Raw genomic sequence first — 21,914 nt, 5'->3', positions numbered from 1 at the left:
TACATAATTTTATGTGTCATACTTTTATACAACTGATGGCACAATAGGCTTGTTTACACCAGCATCACCACAAACATGTGAGTCATAATGTGTTCCACTTTGATATTAAGACAGCTATGACATCCATAGGCAATAGGAATTTTGTATCTCCATTATAATCTTATGGGACCACTTTCTTAATGCAGTCCATCAGTGACCAAAATATCATCGTGTGGCTTGCTCATCACTGTATTTGGTTAAACGTCCCTCTAGGTGTGTTTGCGAGAATGTTTCTGGATGATATTAACATTTTAATGGGTAGACTGAGTAAAGTGGATTGTCTTTCCCAATGTTGGTGAGCCTTATCCAGTCTGTTGAAGGTTTGAAGAGAACAAAAGGCTGAATAAGGAAAAATTCACTCTGTCTGCCTGACTGTATTCAAGTTAGGACACTGGCCTTCTCCTGTCTTTGGACTCAGACTGGAACTTACACTATCAGCTCTCTTGTTTCTCAGGTATTCAGAGACTCAGAATGGAACCATACCATTTGTTCTGCTGGGTCTCCAGTTTGCCGACTGCAGATCATGGGATTTTACAGCCTCCATAATCACATGAGCCAACTTCTTACAGTAAACAAATCTCTCTCTCTCTCTCTCTCTGTGCATGTGTGTTTGTGTGTGTGTGTATTTATACACAGATTGTTTCTTTGGAGAGCCATGACTAATACAGTCAGATTATTCATCACAAATAGAGAAGAGCAATGAAATAAAATGTCTATATTTACCACACTACCTTAACTCAAAACCAGTTTGAAATCATTTTTCTGATGCCTCAAGGTTCATTAGAATTAATGAACTGGGCCCGGCATGCCTGTAATCCCAGCATGTTGGGAGGCTGAGGTGAGTGGATCACTTGAGCCCAGGAATTTTAGATCAGCCTGAGCAACATGGTGAAACCCCATCTCTACTAAAAATACAACAAATTAGCTGGGCATGGCAGCACGCACCTGTAGTCCCAGCTAGGCAGGAGGCTGAGGTGGGAGGATCACCTGAGGTCGGGAGGTCAAGGCTGCAGTGAGCCATGATGGCAACACTGTACTCCAGCCTGTGCGACAAGAGTCAAACTCTGTCTCAAAAAAAGAAAAAAAGAGAGAGAGACAGGAAAAAGAATTAATGGAATAACCCTTAAGAAAACATTCTATAGTTAAAAATGGAACTATTTTGTGAGCTAGTATTATCGTGAATAAGAATAAACTAGGGCCAAAAAATGCAAAACTAAAAAAAATCAGCAGCTACATATAAACATTCATTTGGAATATGAACTATAATTGAACATGTTAAAATAGAATTGTTTTTAAAGCTTCATATGCATTATTGTAATATTAAGCTTTATCACTATCGATAGTATCATACTGGATTACAGTTAGAAAAAATACCATTGTTTCTAACATGGCCGATGTTCTTTTTAAAATTTCTGAACTCTGTTGCAGAAGGCAACAAACCAAATCAAGTATCTGAAGTTGTTAATGCCTTCTCTGTCAAATATTCATAGCTCTAAAAGCACAGGATGATAATTAGCTTGCTGGACTGAGAGGAGAGATAAATGGAATGCCTTCTGCAGGATGCAAAGATCACATGAATAACACTGGTAGCAATATCTTCCAGTTTTCAGTACGACTATAACAAAATTCAAAGCCTTTCTGATACCGTATGTTTTGGATGTGTTCTTTTTCTTCCCTTCCTGTAAGCTCTGTCCATGGTGTTGAGAAATTTCATAATTCTTTATGTGGACACTGATAGAGTCTGGAGTCTGTGATGTACAGCTCTATTTTTTTTAGCTGTTTTCTGCTATACAAGTATAATATGAAACACTGTACTTCTAATAGTCTGTCCTATATCATCTTATATTTTTAAAAATGAGATTTGCTTATTTAAAAGTACATATTTCTTTAGTTTATATATATTCTTTGCTCAAAAGTAAATTTCCTGTAGACATATGTTGTATTAGTCTATTTTCACACTGCTATAAAGAACTACCTGAGACTGGATAATGGATAATTTATAAAGAAAAGAAGTTTAAATGACTCACAGTTCTGCATGGCTGGGGAGGCCTCAGGAAACTTACAATCATGGCAAAAGGAGAAGGGGAAGCAAGGCGTGTCTTACATGGCGGCAGGAGACGGAGAGCAAGAGGGGAAGTGCTTACTTTTAAACCATCAGTTCTCATGAGATCTCACTCTCTATCACGAGAACAGCAAGGGGGAAATCCAGCCCCATGATCCAATCACCTCCTACCAGGCCCCTCCTCCAACATTGGGAATTACAACTCAAGATGAGATTTGGGTGGGACATGGAGCCAAACTATATCACATGTGATCACTCTAAATGGAGGGCCAAATAAATACCCTTCTCAGCTGAACTGAAATGGCCCTATAATTCTAACAGGAAAAGAGAGAATAATTTCCATGATAATTCATGACAACTGGCATTTTAAAACACAAAAATGAAATTCTTCCCTATTGAGATCCCCTAAGATGTTGTCTTCCAATGTTAAAAAGAATTAATGTAGATAGTTACATGTAATTCAAAACTAATCTAGTGATATTTTACTAAAAATGTTTATTTTTCACAAAAATATTCTCAGGTTCAACTTTTTAAAAAGATGTTAAAAGAATATAGACATCACTATCAAATCAATAATTTTTAAAATTAGATGAAATATTTACCTGACTTTAAATGATACTACAAGGCTATAGTAACCAAAACAGCATGGTACTATATAAAAATAGACATATAGATCACTGGAACAGAATAGAGATCCCAGAAATAAAGTCACATACCCACAACCAACTGATCTTTGGCAAAATCAACAAAAATATACAATGGGGAAATGATACCCTATTCAATCAATGGTGCTGGGAAAAATGGATAGCCATATGCAGAAGAATAAAACTGGATCCATACATCTCATTGTATACAAATATTAACTCAAGATGGATTAAAGATCCAAATTAAGACCTGAAACTATAAAAACCCTAGAAGAAAACCTAGGAAAAACTCTTCTGGACATTGGCCTAGGCAAAAAATTTATGACCAAGTTCTCAAAAACGCAAGCAACAAAAACAAAAAGATATAAATAAAGGCATCTCTGATCATCTTGTACATTTAAAAAATGAATTTTAAAAATTGAAAATTAATTTTAAGATGAGTTTAAAAAATGAGACTCAAATAAAATGGAAGAAGTGAGAGAAATATCTCAAACCACAGTCCAAAAATACAAAAAGATAAAGTGTATTTATTTGATAAATTTTATTCATTAAATATAAATTATTTATTAAATTAATAATTTTTATTTATTAAATAGAATTAGAGCTGCCACAATGAATTAGCACATATTTGGTGACTTAAAGCAACCAAAATGTATTCTCTTATAGTTCTAAAGACCAAAATTCCTAAATTGAGGTGTTGGCAGTGTAACCTTGCCTCCAAAAGCTCTTTGGGGGAAGGTTTCTTTGCCTCTTCCTTAAGGAACTTCTGGTGGCTCCTTATGTTTCACTCCAACCTCTGCTTTCATCTTCACATGGCCTTTTCCCCTGTGCCTGTGTCTAAAATCTCCTGCTCCTCTCTCCCTCTTATAAAGACACCATTTACTGATTTAGGGCACTCTAAATCCTGAATCTTCTCATCTTGAGATTCCTAACTGATTCTGCAAAGATCCTATGTCCAAGTAAAGTTACATTCTCAGGTACTAGGGGTTAGGACGTAGATCTATCTTTTGGGGGCCACTATTCAACCTGCTACAACGTCTTAAAATAGGAGATTGTAAGGATAAAAAAACAGTGGTGAGCAATAAACCTTGGGTACTTACAGAGTGCTGAAAATATGCACTGTAACTGCTAAACAAGAACTTTGGAAATAGAAGACAATTTTTGGAATACTGCAAGGGAAATTCTAATAATAGTCTAGAACTAAAAATACTAGTCTATCTCAGCAAAACCCAGGAGTAGAAGGGAGAGAGAGAGTTAAAGGAAGTGAAAATAGTTCATACTGCTCACTTGTTGAATGGAAGATAAAAGCAATGGGAAAATAGAACATCTTGATGATGAAGAAGTAGTTAGAAGCTTATTTTCACATATCAGAGAACTAAGTGCTAGATCATGAGTTCCAGAAAAAGGAGGAGAATTTTCTGTACTTTAACAAGAGGAAAGAAGGACATATGACAACTTGGACAACATACTCTTGCACCAAAAAGGAAAGCAACACTGTGAAGTAAGTAGTAATATAATAAAATGGAAGAAATAAAGCATATCAAGTATATCACTAAAATGGCAGCTGTACCAAAATTATTATATAAATCGAATATAATTGGATTTTAAACAGGCATTTTTTTGAATGATAAATTTCAATAATCTTAGAATTCATGTGGAAAAGTGAATGCCCCAGGGAAGAGGTAAGACCTTACTTATCTATGAAGACATATATAAAACCACTGAAATCACATAAATACATGTACAGCTGCTGTTAGAAAACTAAAATCAGAGAAACAACATAGAAATTTGAGATATACATGAGAATACAGGATACATGAGAAGTTAATATTGCAACAAAGTGGGTACTTCACCTTTCGGAAAATTTATTAAATAATGATGCACAATTTCTTGTCTACTAAAAAAATGAAGCTGAACACATATCACACAATGTATTCCAGATTTAAATATAAATATAAATAAAATATAGGAATGGGGAGATCTTAACTAATAATATAAAACTCAAATAATGATAAAGAGACACATTGATTATATAATATTTAGTAATATATCAACAATACTGTAAACAAAGATGGTAAACAAATGATAAGAAAAAATTATTTCCAGCATAGAATAGAAATAATAAAGACATATATGATATAAATAGGACTTCTAAACATTGACCAGAAAAACAAACAACCCAGTAGAAAAATAAGTAAAAGATATGACTAATCAATTCCCCAATATTGATGGGGATGCCATTAAAAGAATGTTTATTGTATAGGTGGCATAAATGGGAACTCTTACAATATGTGTGGCTATCACTCTGGTACTATCTACTAGATAATTCCACATAGCCAACCCACTCTTAGAAATCTACCACATTAAATAAATGCCCAGTATGTAAGTGCTATGGATTGAATTGTGTCCCACCAAAATTAGTATGTTGAAGCCCTAACCCCCAGTGTGATGGTGTTTGGACATGGGGTCTTTGGGAAGTAATTAGGTTTGGATGAGGTCATGAGGGTGAGGCTGTCATAATGGGATCAGTGCCCTTATAAGAAGACACCAGATCTTCTTCCTTCTCTCTCTCTCTCTCTCTCTCTCTCTCTGTCTCTGTCTCTGTCTCTGTGCGTGTGTGAGCACAATCTCTTTCTCTCTCTCTCTCTCTCTTTCTCCCCCCCCTCTATCCTTGCAGGTACTGAGGAAAGGCCATGTTGGCACGCAGCAAGAAGGCAGCCATCTGGAAGCTAGGAAGAGAATCCTTACTAGAACCCAACCATTTTGGCACCCTAATCTCAGACTTCCAGCCTCCTCGAAGAAAATAAACTGTGAGAAAATAAATTTTTGTTGTTTAGTCTACCCAGTATCTTCTTATGGCAACCCAAACTGACTTACACAGTAAGAATGTATAAACAAATATGTCTGTTGCAGCCTAGTTTGTGTTGGGAAAAGAATCTTGAAAAAATTGAATGCTTAATAAATTATAGTACCTCCACATCATGAAATACTTAGCAGCTATCAAAAAAAAAGTTATATTAGAAGCATATGGCTGAATTGGGATTTATAACAGGGATTTTTAAGTGAAAATAATCTAAACAATATATAATATTTTCTAATTTTTTGAAAGTTATACTACTATATGTTTTAAAATAAATAACAAAATTCCAAATGTGATTTATTGTCATCAGAGAATATTAGTAGACACCCTACAGCTTGAGAAAAATTGAGGTAAGATAGATTTAGGTAAAGTACAAGTTAGGATATCATAAACCCAATTCTAGTATGCAGAGAGACAGAAAAGGAAGAGCCAGGTGAAAGACTTGTAAATTAGCAAAACCACACTAGAAAACAGGGTGGCATTTTTCATCAAATTGAAGATAAGCATATGACCCAGCAATTTCTCAACTGGATATAAACTCTAAATGATATCATGCCCTTGTATTCCAGGATACATATATATATAAATGTTCACAGCACCATCTTGGCAATAGTTAATATCTGAAATAATTCAAATACACATCAAGAGTAAAATGGATCATCTAAATTTAATATGTTCATATATTTTAATTTTACTTAGCAGTGCTTTTCATAATGCATCATAATTACCTGAAGGGCTTGCAAAAACACACTGCTGCTCCCTATCCCAGAATTTCTGATTCAGCAGGTCTGTGATAGAGAGATTTCTAACAGCAGCAGGCTGATGCTGGTGGTCAAGGAACCATAGTTAGAGTATCATTTCTATAAAGTAATAAAAGTTAACATCTGCAGCCGCATCCAATAACAATAAATCTAACAAACTAATGAACAGAAGATAGAAGACGGCTGGGCACGGTGGCTCACGCCTATAACCCCAGCACTTTGGGAGGCTGAGGCGGGTGGATCATCTGAGGTCAGGAGTTCGAGACCAGCCTGAAAAACATAGAGAAACCCCATCTCTACTAAAAATACAAAACAAGACAGGTGTGGTGGCACATGCCTGTAATCCCAGCTACTCAGGAGGCTGAGGCAGGAGAATTGCTTGAACCCAGGGGGCGGAGGTTGCGGTGAGCCAAGATCGCACCATTACACTCCAGCCTGGGCAAAACTCCATCTCACACACACACACACACACACACAAAAGATAGAAGACATACTTCCAAACCACATGTATTATAAACTAATTCATATAAAATTCAAGTATGCATAACTAAACTATGTTTTAGGAATAGAATTATAGGTGCTAAAACTAAAGAGAAGTATGAAAATAATTTTCATAGAAGTTGGCATAATGGTTATCTCTGGGGATATGGAATGAGATAGAAACATAGAAAAAGTCACACTGAGGGTGCTGACTTCAGAAAGTGTACTTTTTCTTTATCTGGGTAATGGTTACATAAATGTTGACTTTAAAATTATTCTTTTTATTTTATTTTTTATTCCGATTATTCCTTATTCTATGTTTATGCAACCTTCCATTTTTATATCTTACTATAAAAATATCAGATACAAAGCAATGATATCTTTACACATATTGGCTTGTAAATGATTGTATGAATAAGGACCAAGGTATGGAGGATACATATGCCAGGCATTAATATTGATTTTTGGTGCAAGTGGGAGTAAGAAGGTGATATGGTTTGGCTGCATCCCCACCCAAATTTCTTCTTGAATTCACAATTCCCGTGTGTTGTGGGAGGAAACGGTGGGAGGTGATTGAATTGTGGGGGTGGGTCTTTTCTGCGGTTCCGACTGTTCTCGATAGTGATCAAGTCTCACGAGATCTAATGGTTTGATAAGGGAAACGCATTTCGCTTGGCTCTCATTCTCTCTCTTGCCACCGCCGTCTGAGACATGTCTTTCACATTCTACCGTGATTGTGAGGCCTCCCCAGCCACGTAGAACTGTAAGTCCAATAAAACTCTTTCTTTTGTAAATTGCCCAGTCTCAGGTATGTCTTTATCAGCATTGTGAAAATAGACTAATACAGAAGGGGAGACAATTGTATATTGTACGGTTTAACTTCTTACAAGAAATGCTCATTTGCTTTTTAATTTTGAAAAAGTTGTCAAGCAAGGAAAATGCGAAGGAAACAGGAAAATCTGCTGGTAAGTTAACTTATCAGGCACTGTGTCTCTGGTCTACTTTCTTAATCCTTTTTCTTTTTTTGTTACCCACGTGATATAGCATATATTTAAAACTAAATGAACCCCTAATGTTTTCTTCTTTTTTTTTTGCTAGAGATGTAATTATAATCAGAATTAGTATAATTTTAAAAATTATATTTTGAGTACTTATGTTTAATAATTACAATAGCTTCATACATTCAGTACAAATATTGAGCAGAATACGAGCCAGTTACTGTGCTGAGGTGAGAAACACAGAAATGAACAAGAACAGGGTTCTGACACTTAAGAGCAGCAGCAGATTAGAGGGTGACCAGCTTTAATCAAATGTTGAAGCAAATAAGGGTAAAATAACAATCTCTAAGTGTGTGCCACATTTGAGTGAACAACCCAGAGCTTGTAAAGCACTTTACAAGCAAGTTCTCCAGTAATTAATGCATAAACCCAAACCTGGTAGAGTGGCCATATTGTCACTTTTGTTTTGTTTTGTTTTGTTTTATTTTGTTTTGTTTGTTTTTGAGACAGGGTCTCCCTCTATCACCCAGGCTGGAGTACAGTGATATGATCACGGTTCCTTGCAGCCTCAACCTCCTAGGCCCCACAGATCCTCTCACCCCTGCCTTCCGGGCAGCTGGGACTACAGGTGCACACCACCACTCCAAGCTAACTTTTTGTATTTTTTGTAAAGACAGGGTTTCGCCATGTTGCCCAGGCTGGTCTTGAATTCCTGGGCTCAAGGGATTCACCCACCTCAGCCTCCCAAAGTTCTAAGATTATCGGCATGAGCCACCAGTCCTAGCCAGACTTAAAGACATTAAATCATTACTCAAACCAGTGTTACTATTAAGTGATCACAAAGATTCAGAGGTTCACCTGACAACAATGCCTTTGCTATTAAACTGACATATTTTACACTTAAGTTTACATTTTACCCAGTACATGATCTAGTCAGGTTGCATGCATCATAGAACTGTGCCTTTTGGAAAGAGGTTGACAAATAATCATAAAATATTTCAAAATATATATATATATTTTTTTTCTTAATATGAATTTACTGCTCAGTTTGCTTATAGTCTCTGATCTCTCTGGTTCCCTCTTCTAACAGCAGTCAGAGTTGAGTTATCTACAGAAAGATCAGATTGTGTTTTGACTTGAGCACTTACCAACTAAAACAATTAAATAACATAAAAATACTAGGTAGTCTCTAGCATGTGGCAAGTGATCAATAAATGTTAATTTCCTTTCCCCTTCCCTTCTCCAAACCCCTGTTTCTTAGAAATAAGAGCTAAGTGCTTTGGATTGATATTCAAGGTCCTTAGATGCTCCACTCCCCACCCTACCTCATCTACCTTTCTAAGCTTACTTTTATTATAACTTGCCATGTTCTGTGGAGCTTTGTTCACTCTTTAACTCAAGCAGCTCCCTCAGCCAGGAATGTCCGCTCCCTACTTTGCCAGCAACTAGAATTGTATGCAGTCCTTAAGATAAAACTTCGGTACTGTCTCCCTTCCTCAATCAGTTTGCACTGCAGACATTTCCAAGTTAATCACTCTCTTTCCACATCCCTGACTTTTCATCATTCTCTGCTTCCTTGTAGAATTATAGTTCTCATAAATTGCTTTTATCTCTATACTCCTGCCTTGCTAGAGAGGAGATGTTAGACAACAAATGCAAAACCCTAAGTACAGGTACCATATTTTGTTTCTGGATTCCTCACTACAATATAATTAAATTGAAGTGATTGGTATATGTTTTGACAAAATACAAATATTGTCAAGTGTTGATTCAGTCATGTGCCTAGTAATGTTCAGTTTGTAACTATAAGTCCGATATGGAGCATTTCTCCTTCCATCCCTTTTATTCATTCCCTCATACATGTACATATAAAAATGTACACATGTCTATTTGTATATGCTAACATGGATACATATCTGCCTCCTTTATTAGATGCAGTTTGTTGCACACAGGGGGTTATATACATATTCATCGCTCCCGTTCCAATGCAGAGTACTAGACTGTGCACATGGTAGATACTCTAATTATTTGGTTATTCTTTCACTCAATCAACAAATATCTGTAGGTGCCTACCCTGTGTGAGGGCTGCCCTAGGTATTTGGAATACGATAATGAACAAGACAGATACAGTTTCTGCACTTAAACTATGTCAGTCATGGCATTTTTCTTACTCTAAAGTAGTGCACATGTTTTGAAGTCTCTTTCATTTTTTTCCTTTCATTATACCCAACCAACAATCTGTCACTAGATTGCATATTATTTGTCTGCTCTGAAACCTGTCACTAATGCAACCTTTATCCTTAATTTTCTAGCATCCTGATTACCTTGTATCTGCATAAACTCACCTTATCTTTTCCAAAATGAATTATGGGGCTTTAGTCTCTCCCCTAATCCTATCTTTCATATTGATGACTGGCAAATCTACCTTAAACACACAATGCTGAACATAATGAACTTGGAATCATTGACTGATTGACGAGTTGATGTTAACCTCACCATACGCAATGTCTCCCTACTTTGTTACATGACATTTACATTCTTCTGTCCAAATTTCAGGGACATGGATAATCTAGTCCTGCTAATTTTATACTTTATTACTGCCCAGTTACTGACTAGTCACTTCGCTGTCCAAACACAACATGTTCATTCATTCAATTATATGACAGGTATTTTTCAATTCATGGCTTTCTGCTCTTGCTTGTTGCTGATTCACTAAGAAAGCTGCTCATATGAAACATCTTTCCTTTTGTTCATCCTTTCCCTAAACCGAACAATCTTTCTCAGTTCTATTCCAGAGCTAACATGTTTATGAAATCTTAGATCAGTCTATTCCATAATGTCTCTCCTTTTTAGTGATTTTGTGCCACAAAGCTTGTTTTTTCTTTGAGTTTTTGATTTTTAACATTTAGGTTTGCCGTCTCAATCAGATTACACATTTCATTCATTCATTCTACCAACCTCTCTAGGGCATATACCATGTGCCAGGCACTATGCTAGATACTATATACAAAAGCATGTCTAAAACATAGTCCTTGACTTTCAGAAACTTCAGTCTGGAGAAGGAAAGTTTCAGACACACGATTATTTTAATATATTACAATGTGTGCTGTTTTTGAATTATTTTGCCAGAGATCATATCTATTTGACAAGAGAAGCTCATTCTACACATAATGTAGCCTACTGATGGACATATAATATGCCTTGACATATAACCACATCTGAACTACATTCATCTGAACTACAATATATTCTGAATTCATAAATACTTCTTAAGTTGTTACTATTTTAAAAGACTAATGAAGATAAAATATTTACAGATATATAAAAATATTTCATTACCTGGAGATAATTACACATTTTATTTAATTTATATGATAGCATGAAAGTCACTGAATTGAGCAAACATAGGCGATCTTAATAAGAGATGTAGTAACAAATGTGAGTACCTTTACAAAAATAACCTTGAATCAGACTGTTATGGGATTAGTAAATATTGTAAGAAGACCTTAACTTTCCCCGTTGACTAAACTTTCTGCTGAATTATAGCCATTTTGCAACATAATAATACTTTAAGTAGGTAAATCAGCCTATTGATTTTTTTCTTCTCCTGTATACGTAGCAGGTGTAACAATAAATATTGGCTGATGGCGACAGTGTATATGTGGATTACAAACTGTTAGCAATAATTTGGAAAAGATTAAACATTCTCATATGGATCTAAAGTAACCTTTCAATTTTAAGCATGACATTTGGCCCCCAGGTGATACACATCTATAAGAATATTTATTGTACTATGAAGATATTTACTATCAATCTGGGAAAGGCATCATTACTTATTTCAGAATCAAGTTAAGTCATGGGTTTAATTTCATTGAAGTCACAACTAATAACCTGACCATGAGGTGGTGTGGACACACCACGCTCTGCTTTACATCATGAATTAGGACTCACTCTCCCTTGTTTGAAGACAGAGTGCATACATGCATGCAGTCTCTTTTGCTGAAAGATAGAGTTTATAGAGACACAAATACATTGCTGGTGACAATGCAGAGTACGGGAAAAATTAGAATACATGAACTTCCAACTAATCTGATTTTACTTGTTGTAATCTCCAGTCTGCTAATGATGGGCTTCAGAGTTTGGAAAAGGTGGATGAGAAGCCAACAGGAGATGTGTCTTGAACTACTTTTGGTTCATAGTCACATAATGTTCTAATATTTTATAGCAAATATATATTTAATAATTAAGTGTATTTTTTTATTTATATAATTCTTTCCTCTGGGGTATTTTTTCAAAATGTGTGACTTTTTACATTCGGAATTCCTCGAAATTTAGAAAGCAGTATTTTTGAACTGCATAGCTAAGGTATATTAAATTTGGCCACAGTGGCTCTCATCATGCCCAGCTAACATACCGAATGATGTTTACCGTGTACTACTAAAATATCAGCCTTTACAACAAGTGAAAAAAGAAGCAAAATATGGAATATTCTTCTTTTATATTTCCATCAGTAACTTTCTTATATTTATTTTATAATTTTATTTGTTTTGGAACTCACGTGCAGAGAGTTGGATTAATTATACCCTTCATTTCATCACACATTATCATCATTGGTATTTGGAGAACCCATCCAAACTTCTTTCAGCTTAATCACCAGCAGTTCAGGAGAATTTCCTTTCACCCACACCTGCACCATCACTTGGTAATATCCAACTCTCTACATTTGCCCATTTAAAGAGTGAAATAGGAGAAGAGCAATTTTTACCTGAAATTAAGATGATGGACCTTGACCCTAAACAGATTTTGTGGCACATAGAATTTGAGGGTGATCAATTAATATGGGAAAAGTTTTAACAAATATTTTTTAAATTTTAATGAAATTTCTCATTATATAGAAAGAATATCCATAGTGAAAATGGAAATTGGATATTCCTAGAAAACATGTACCTTTTATTTTTTGGTCAAAGACTCATTTTTCACGAGTACTTTTCTTTCTTTCTTTCTTTTTAATTGCAAGTAGTTTAAAGTACAGATAAATTCATTTAATGAACATTAATCTACTTTACTGATACTTGAAAATTTCTAGTGACCAAATGAAAATAAAAGAAAATGAATAGAAACAACAATTATATAGTTTCTAAAAGGAAAACCATATTAATAGAGTGAAGGTCTTTTTCTTCCTCAAAGTTCTTTTCTGTACAAACACTGGTCTTGAAAGCATAAGAAAATGAGGTAAAGTGTTGTATTTTAAAACTTACACACAATTAGCAAGAGGTTTTAGTGCATTAAAAATGCCAACTAGAAAAATGCTTTAGATTTTAAAATAGCTACTGCATGGCAAGTAATTAGGAAAAATACTTTGCAAGGAGTTATAGATTAAAGACAATTATTTAGTAATGAACAGAAACAACTATCTAAAATGACTCATTTAATTGGTTTGACATTTGAAACCAAAACTCTAAAGACTGAGAATTTTAAATCACTCTGTGATTAAAATAGAAGTTAGTCTTCTGAACTAATTTAGCTGGAAATTATTAGAAGTGTCTAATGGATATAGGATATAATGAAGTTAGCATTTGTGTTTTCGTGAATGGATAGAGAACAAAAATGGATTTGTTGCAAAAAATAATTTACTGTGTAACTGTGATCAACTCTGCTTGTCCAATGACTAGTTCTGAGAGATAATATTTACAATTTTGTTATATCATTTGACCTATGCCATTAAGCAGTAAATGTTGTTTTTTTTTTTTTTTTTTTTTTTGAGACAGGGTCTCACTCTGTCACCCAGGCTGGAGTGCAGTGGCACAATCACAGCTCACTGCAGCCTTAACCTCCCTGGGCTCAGGCGATCCTCTCACCTGAGTCTCCCGAGTAACTGGGACTATAGGCATGTGCCACTCCTCCCAGCTAATTTTTTTATTTTTTGTAGAGACAAGGTTTCATCATGTTGCCCCGACTGGTCTCAAACTCCTGACCTCAAGTGATCCCCCCGCCTAGGTCTCCCAGTTGCTGAGATTACAGGTGTGAGCCACGGTGCCCGGCCAGCAAGTTTTTCTTAACCTGTTTTATGGCATGTTGGGGGCCTAGGGGAGGGAACAACTTAAATTTCTTCTCTCAGATCTCTGTAGACTGATGATGGTCTGAAGATTTTTAGGCAGGTATAACTAATGTGTAAAAAATAGTTTCTAGTATTCTACAAATACTGCAGGAAAAGTGCCAGAAAGAGACTGTGAATTTGCTGCGTTTTATTATGCTAATGTAGCTGCAGGCAAATTCTATTTCAAACTGAGACCAAAGTGCCAGATCAATGCAGAGTAATCCTTCTGCAAGGCAAGAATTGTCACTTTCTAACAACATCAGTAAGCTGAGGCTATCCTTACTGAGCAGCCATTATAAAATAAAACAAAAAGGAAATTGCCCTGGCTAATCATGAAATGTCAGTCTTTCTCTCTGCTTTTCTATCTCCATTCCTTTCTCCTCATTCTCTGACTTCAAACAGGAAAGGAGGAACTAGACTGTCATCAGGACTGATCTTTTTCCCTCTTCTTATATGAACCAAGAGGCTAGAAAGGATGGTTGTCTGATTACATTTAGCATTTCAGGTCTTAGCTTGAATTCCAGGACAAGAGCAAAAAACCCATTTAACATTCTTTCATAAGAGAAAGATAAGATAGACCTGAGAATGAAAATAGCTTGATTAGCAAGAACAATTAATGATGCCAAGAATAAATTTTTTTGTAGTTTATAATAGGAAGGATAGGAGAAAAAGGCAGAGAGAGATCTATTAGCATTCTAAAACTTTACCATGGTAATTGAGTAATAGCACATACGCAATTCTTCATTTCCTAGTAAGAATATAGGTTAAATCCAGAGTTCCTTGTATGCTAATAAAAATGATTTTGCAGTTTCAAATGGCTGCGGCGTATAATGCAATGGGCACTTAGGGGTAAGGATACACAGAGAAGGGAGGATTTTTTTAGTGAATTTTACATATGAGGTATTTGGAGTAGAAACCACCTAAAATATCCCAGTAAAATGATGCAGAGAAGGAGCAGGGCAAGCCCGTGAGATAGCATGGGATTACTACTGCCAGGGAGGTGCGCTGTTCATATTTCTCTGGAAGAGAGAACCTGCTGTGAGGAGTGCAGTTAGCTAACGGCATCCAGCAGCTGCACCATCAGGATCTGCTGCAGTTTGGGTGCTGAGACCCTGCTCTCCCCAGGATGTCTCCAGCCGTTGACTAAGCATAGTGGCCATTTCTGTCTAAGACAGGACACCTCTAATGGAACTATTGCTCTAGGAATCCCCCTTGGCCTGGCTGAGACTTTCTAAGAGCTATAAGAAGTCTGAGCTTCTTACCAAATCTTGCTTTCCTCTCTTTTCACAAGTGGCAGGCATGCATTGCATCTGAAGACTCTCCCTGCCTGCTCCTGATTCCTCTTCCCAAGAATTTGTCCCAATACATTTCTGGCACTTGTAATTCTGTCCCAGTGTCTGCTTCCTGAAAAGCTTTAACAGACACAGGGAATGGTTTGACAGTGCTTGTTTTGTCAGAGGGAAAGTGTAGCGGAAGTTTCTTAATGATAGTGTTAAGGCATGTATTTATCATTTCAGTGCCCAATCTAAAAACCGTGTCTGAAATTCCGCTGTGTAGCAGTGTGATAGACTAGATATATCAATCACCTTCTGTACTGAAAATTAAAGAGCTGGATAAACTAGTTTTAAATATGCTCTTAATTCCACCAGTGACCTGGCATTTAGAAAGGAAAACTCAGAGACCAAAACCCAAGTTAAAGTGGGAACTCAAATGCTTAAATAAAGCTAAAGCTAGCTTTCATCATGAGGATATTTGATAGACTTTGTGAACTTGATCTTTGATTTTCATGACCATTCAGGATATAGGAGAGGTCATAAAGAACTAGCTGATAAAACCCAGGGCATGATAAAGTAAGGAAGCAATGTTTCCACATAAAGCCACCACATTATAAGAGTAAGCAAGAAATAAATATGCCACAGCCATTTTGCCAGACCTGTAAAAGTGCCAAGGATTCTAACAAAAATTGCTTCTCTCAAACTCTGTTGATAAATTAAGAAAACATCTGTCCTAGAAAATGTGTAATGTAAATTCAACATTACAGCAGGTTGAATAAAAAATTCAACTTTGTGGCACACTTTTGGCCTGTATTCCCATTGATTATGTGTTTGAAGAGCCTTGGGTCACAAATTTAATATGAGGTGGTCCCTGGTTAATATTTTTACGTGCTTGGAAGAAACAAACACAAAATTTTCAATAAGAAACACCCCAGACCTTAAAAATTGTCACAAATAATGTTATGAGGTATGATATCATAGTAAAAAATCACAAACACACTGGGAAAAGGCACCATGCCTGAGAACGTAGAGAAAAAATATACTATAGAGTGAGACCAGCAAAGACTCATGATATAATTATCAAATAGAGAACATAGAATGTACTTTTTTAACAAGTTTGCAGAAATAAAAGGTTTTGAAAGATGAATAAATAGCAAGGATCCATGCAAAAGTTCAAGCGTATCTTTGAATAAATAAAATTTAACATTTAGAAATGAAAGAGACAGTAACTGAAGAGAATAAATGAATTAAAAGATAAATCTGAAAAAATCAACTGGAATACAGCATAGAGAGAAAAAATATGAAAATAAGTGAAGCTCCATGAAAGATACTCACGCAAAAATTTAGAGAGGAAGTAGAATAAAAATGAAACATGTAATATTTGAAAAGATAATGGCTGAGAATTTTCTGGAACTTATGAATGATGTAAGATTTAAAGCAGACCAAAAACCACAAATTTATCTTTGGTTGAACTGAATAAATGTTGGGTAGATAAAAGAACACTTCTTGCAGATAATTATTGTTAATCTGAAGAACATGAAAGACAAAGAGATTTTAAAGCAGCCAGAAAAGAAAAGAAAAACATCTTCAAAGGATTTACAATTAGAATGATGGCTGACTTCTTTTGTGTATGGTCACTGCAGCACTATTTACAATGTTAAAGACATGGAATCAACCTAAATGCCCATCAACGATAGACTAGATGGCTGGATGTGGTGGCTTTATTTGGAAGCATTGCTTCCTGACTTTATCATGCCCCGGGCTTTATCAACTAGTTCTTTATGACCTCTCCTATATCCTGAATGGTCATGAAAATCAAAGATCAAGTTCACAAAGTCTATAAAGACTATAAAGAAAATGTGGTACATATACACCATGGAATACTATGCAGCCATAAAAAAAGAATGAGATCATGTCCTTTGCAAGGACATGGATGGAGCTGGAGGTCATTATCCTTAGCGCAGCAACACAGGAACAAAAAAAAAACAAATATCACATGTTCTCACTTGTAAGCGGGAGTTAAATGATGAGAACACATGGTTACATGGGGGGAACAACACATACTGGGTAAGTATATCAGGGTAATGAAATAATCTGTACAACAAACCACCAGACACAAGTTTACCTATGTAACAAACTGCACTTGTACCCCTAAACTTAAAAGTTAAAAAAAGGAAACAATAAAGTAATATATTTAAGTCCCTGAGAAGGGGTAAAAGCTGGTTCTAAGCGCCCCCCCGCCAAAAAAAAAGGATGTAAAGGTGTTTTGGGACAAACAGAAATTAAGATAGTAAACAACTAATAGTCTGTCGCTAAAGGAAATTCTAAAGAGTGTGCTCTAAGCAGAAGTAAATGTTCAAAATACAACATGAACAAAGAAAGTGCTAAATATTTAGCATGGATAAGATGCTAAATATTTAAATACAATTAAATAAAAATCTCAGTTATATAAAGCAAAAATAATAATGTATTATGAAGTTAAAACTATAATAGAACTAAATTACCTGGCAATTATAGTGTAAAATTTAGGAGGAGGTGATTAGAATTAAAGAGGTCTGAAGTCTTTTAGTTGTTCGTAAGAGTGGTAAAATAATGACTGAATTTAGGCAAAAAGTATGAGTAGAAATAAATTCCATGACATATTTAACACTTGTGGCAAACATTTCAATTGAAAATACTGGATCAAGCAAACAAAGAGCTAAAATGCAGGCTAAAGCCACCTATAGACCATCTACCATAGACATATTTAAATATTTTTAAAGTTTAAATAAAAAGGATGAAATATGGCATATCAGGGAAATTTTAACCAATATAAATCTGAGCCATTTATACTAACGATAAAGAGATTGTACAACAAAAAATGCAAGACTTAAAATAAAGTCACCAGAAAATAAAATTTAAACTAGCAAGGAGTATGAGTTCTAACATATCTGAATTTAATAAAATAATCTCAAACAGAAAGCAAAAACTGACCAAACAAAGGAAGAAACAGGCAAATCAACCATTGCAATGGATGCATTTAATACATTTCTCTCAGTAAGTGATAAACTAAGAAAAGAAAAATTTAAAAGAATATAGATTATTTGGGAGGAAAAAAACAAACCTCAAGGCTGACATAATGATATGTATGGACACTTACACCAAAAATGAGAGTTCATGTTTATTTTTAACCACACAGAAAATGTTTACAAAACTCAAAAACATAAAGAGACTTAAAGCAAGTCCTCCAAATGTAAAAAGATCTATCAATTAAGTGCAATTAAATAAAAAGCAAGAAGAGAAATATAACTAAAAAATTAAGCAACAAAGAAGAAAGCAATAAAAATCTACATATTTTATTTGTAAATGAATATGTTAAAAAGTCAGAGGTTCAAAATAAAGTAAGCACATAAGTTATGAAGTTAGAAAAATTATTTAAAAACACAAAAATAGAAAGAAATGTCATAAATTAATACAATTAAAATAATAGCATGAATAAAAAAACAAATATCAATTCTTAAAAATGGTTAATAAGGATGCATATCTCTACAAGATTAACTCATGGAGAAAAATAGCTTGAATAACAAATGTAAGTAATAAAAAAGTTTTACTAGACATACACAGATGAAAAAAGTGGTATTTTAAAAATTACGCCATAAAACTAGGAAATTTGGCTGAAATTTGGAAATTTGGCTCAAGTGCATAAAATTCTATAAAGATACAAGTTATCAAAAATTAGATTAAAAAGGAATGAAAACCTGAATATATTTACAACCTTCAAATAATTAAATAAATATCTAAAAATTTTCCCACAAAGGAAAAACTAGCCCCAGATAGATTAATCTCTGAGTCCTACCATACATCCAATAAACAATTTCAGATTTACACAGTCAGGTGAAAAGTATAGAAAAGAAGAAATTGATTCCATCTCATTTCCTGATGCTAGCATGATGGGTATTTGATAAGGGCAGTGTGAATAAGGAAAAGTATAGGATCATTTCAATTGTAAATATGAATGTAAAAATCTCAAACAAAATACTAGTAAATTAAATCCATATGTCCTAATGATATTCAATATTTAATATTCATTCATAATAACTCCCTTAACAAATTAAGAAAAGATAAAATAATGGATACTTATTAAAATCTTACATCAAGCATTGTAATAACAAGCAATAGTAAAAATTAATTGAAATTTGAGAATAAAGACAGTAGTGCCCATCATTAGCAACTCTAATAAACATTATCCTAGAAAACCTAGCCAGGGCAGATTTTTATAGAAATTTCAAAACCTGATTAAGAGACATTAAAGTATATTTAAAATAAATGAACAGATATTCCATGTTTATAGATTGGAAGATGTAGCAGCTACTCTGATGCTTCACCTGCATCTGCTCTTCAGGGCTGTGATAGTTAATTTCAGGTGTTAACTTGACTGGATTAAGGATACCTACATAGCTGCTAAAGCATTAATCTCTGGGTGTATCTGTGAAAATGTTTCTGAAGAAGATTTTATTGTCAGTCAGTGGACTGAGTGGGGAAGATCTGCCCTCAAAGTTGATGGGTATCATCTTATTGACTGGGGACCCAATGGAACAAAAAGACAGAGAATTGGAAAATTTGCTTTTTCTCTTGGAGCTGGGACACCCATCTTTTCCCTTGGACATCAGAACTCTAGGTTCTCCAGTCTTTGGATTTGGGACTTGTACCAGCAACCACCTAGTTTCTCAGGCCTTAGATTGAGAGTTAACATCAGTGGCTTTCTTGATTTTGAGGCCTTCAGACTTGGCTGAGCAACATTCCTGGCTTCCTTCATTCCCCAGCTCTCATGCAGCTTATCATAGGACTTCTAGCCTCCATAATCATGTGGGCCAATTTTCCTAATAAATCCCTTTTCATATATCTATATTCTATTGCTTCTATCTCTCTGGAGAATCATGACTAATATAGGGACTAATGCACCCATCCACAGCTGCTGTGAATATTAGCTGCTACAGCTCATGGCTCTATCCCTTTTACAAATTGTCCTTTGCTGCAGGGAATTGCCTCACTCAAGGTTATGCCCCTTCCCAGTAGGCAGCTACATCAAATAATGGGTTGATATAGGTATTTAAAGGCCCATTCCCCTGCCTCAATTAGAGACAATTTTGAAGGACTATTCTGACTGTAGCGATCTTGAAAGCATTGATGAGGCTTCAGTTGCAACTGCATTATATTGAAAGAAATTGCAGTTTTGAAACTGAGATTCATGAAAGCAATAGGAATAATAGGATTCTGAAATAAGGGAGGACAGGTGGCAGCATTTGTTTGCCAGAAACAAATTAGACACATTTATTTTAGTAAGGGGCAAGTCTGGAGTGGCGGCCGGGGGTCACAACCTAAAGAGTGCTATGTTAACTGATAATAGATCATGATATTTCTAGAAGCAAGATGAATGTAAAGCTATTGATTAATTTTTAATTAAAGAATTAAGAAATGGTTATCAGGAGCATAAGAGCAGCTCTACAATGAAAAGTCATCATTTTTGTACCTGTTCCTGGGCCTCAGTCAGTTCTCAAACTTGAAACTTATTAATGGAGAACATGTGGACAGAGTATATGGACATCATGGGCTGGATTTATTCAGACCCACCAAATCATGAGATTGGATGGACCCAGCAGCAATTCATTCTAAGACATATATGATATCAAGGTTTAGGCAAGAAAAGAGCCAGAGTAAACTTCAGATGCGGGTGGCTCACTATGGTCAGTCATCACTATTACTCCAGGGGGCAACAGATAGCCAATGTTTGACTGATGTTGTGATATGAAGCCCTAGAACACTTGTTTCTATTTGGTACAGTTCTGAAAAGCCATTTCAGTTTCTTAGTTCCCATTAACACAGTGAAGAAGTCTCACTGGCACACAGGGCTTAAATATGATCTCAACAAAACACTGATGAGACAATAATTCGCTCTGATCCAAGGGTAACTCTTAGAAAGTCAGGCTTAAAAATGAAATCATCAACATTCTTAGCAGTCTGGAAGAATGGTACATACCCAAGACTGTGGCCTCTATGCAATAATCAAAGAAGCAGCCTCCAAAATAGTAGGCCCTGAAAAAACACGGAACAAACATCCAAAATCCCAGAACTCAGATAGCAGATTCCAAGGCACACATATGTATCCAATGATAAAGGGTAAGAATATAACTGGCTAAGGGGCTTAAGCAGAGCCTTTAACCAGTAAGTGGCTTATGCCAGTACAGGGGCAATCCCTAAAACCAGACCAAAATATAAAAATAAGAGAAAAAAATCTGAGCCACAGTCATTGAAGAGTGCAGACAGCAGGAGAAACTATATAATTAGTTCAGCCAAGTCATTGAACAAATAACCAACCAAATAATAACCAAAACAACCTGAAGGGGGGTGGCTGAGTGGGAATCAGTATCCAGAGTTTTTATATATACTATCAAAAATGTTTATATTTTAACAAAGAATTAAGAGGCATGCAAAGAAACAGAGAAATGTGTTCTATGTACAGAGAATAAAACAGGCAATAGAAATTGTCTTTTAAGGAGCACAGATGGTGGATCTAGCAGAGAATAACTTCAAATCAACTATTAAAGATATAGCCAATGAACCAAAGTAAATGATGCTTAGAAGAATTAAAGGAAGATATGAAGACAATGTCTCTTTGAGTAATGAATGTCCATAAACCAATTATTTTCAAGAACCAAATAC

The 21,914-nt window shown here is 35.2% G+C and overlaps 1 long non-coding RNA gene across 1 annotated transcript in view; it reads left to right on the top strand.

Moving 5' to 3' along the window:
• The first annotated feature begins 5,310 nt into the window (after positions 1-5,310).
• Positions 5,311-21,914, top strand: part of LOC107976100 (uncharacterized) — a 41,794-nt gene continuing 25,190 nt past the window's right edge. Inside the window, exon 1 of the long non-coding RNA XR_008536558.2 lies at positions 5,311-5,555. This is a non-coding gene — a long non-coding RNA (uncharacterized LOC107976100). The remainder of the gene's footprint in view (positions 5,556-21,914) is intronic.

The sequence above is a fragment of the Pan troglodytes genome, chromosome 6 (genome assembly GCF_028858775.2).
Source record: "Pan troglodytes isolate AG18354 chromosome 6, NHGRI_mPanTro3-v2.0_pri, whole genome shotgun sequence".
NCBI classification, from domain to species: Eukaryota; Metazoa; Chordata; class Mammalia; order Primates; family Hominidae; genus Pan; species Pan troglodytes.
Note: the sequence above shows the minus strand (reverse complement) of the source record. Positions and strands in the feature narration are given on the sequence as shown.